The following is a 307-nucleotide window of genomic DNA, read 5'->3' as shown; positions in this document are numbered from 1 at the left end:
GAGACAGAAGGGTTACCGTCACTACTCAGGATCGGTGTCAGAGAAGACTCCTCTTTGAAGAGACAGAAAGTGGAAAGAATACAGTATCCGGTAGAGGGGACTAGTCAGTTGCAATCAATGATCACCACACCGACAGGAGGCTTGGTCAATGTTTTTGCTGATAGAATTCCTGACGCGCCACTGAGAAGGACACAACGTCGAAATGCCAACCGCCGCAAACACAGAGCCTTTGTTCGCCTGGAAAGGAGACGTACAAGGGAGGCAGAAGCAGCACTTACCCCGATTCCTGAGGAGAGGGTCTACGACC

The sequence above is a fragment of the Phalaenopsis equestris genome, unplaced genomic scaffold (assembly GCF_001263595.1).
Source record: "Phalaenopsis equestris unplaced genomic scaffold, ASM126359v1 Scaffold000022, whole genome shotgun sequence".
Classification (NCBI taxonomy): Eukaryota; Viridiplantae; Streptophyta; class Magnoliopsida; order Asparagales; family Orchidaceae; genus Phalaenopsis; species Phalaenopsis equestris.
The sequence above is the reverse complement of the archived record's forward strand: the minus strand, read 5'-3'. Positions refer to the sequence as shown.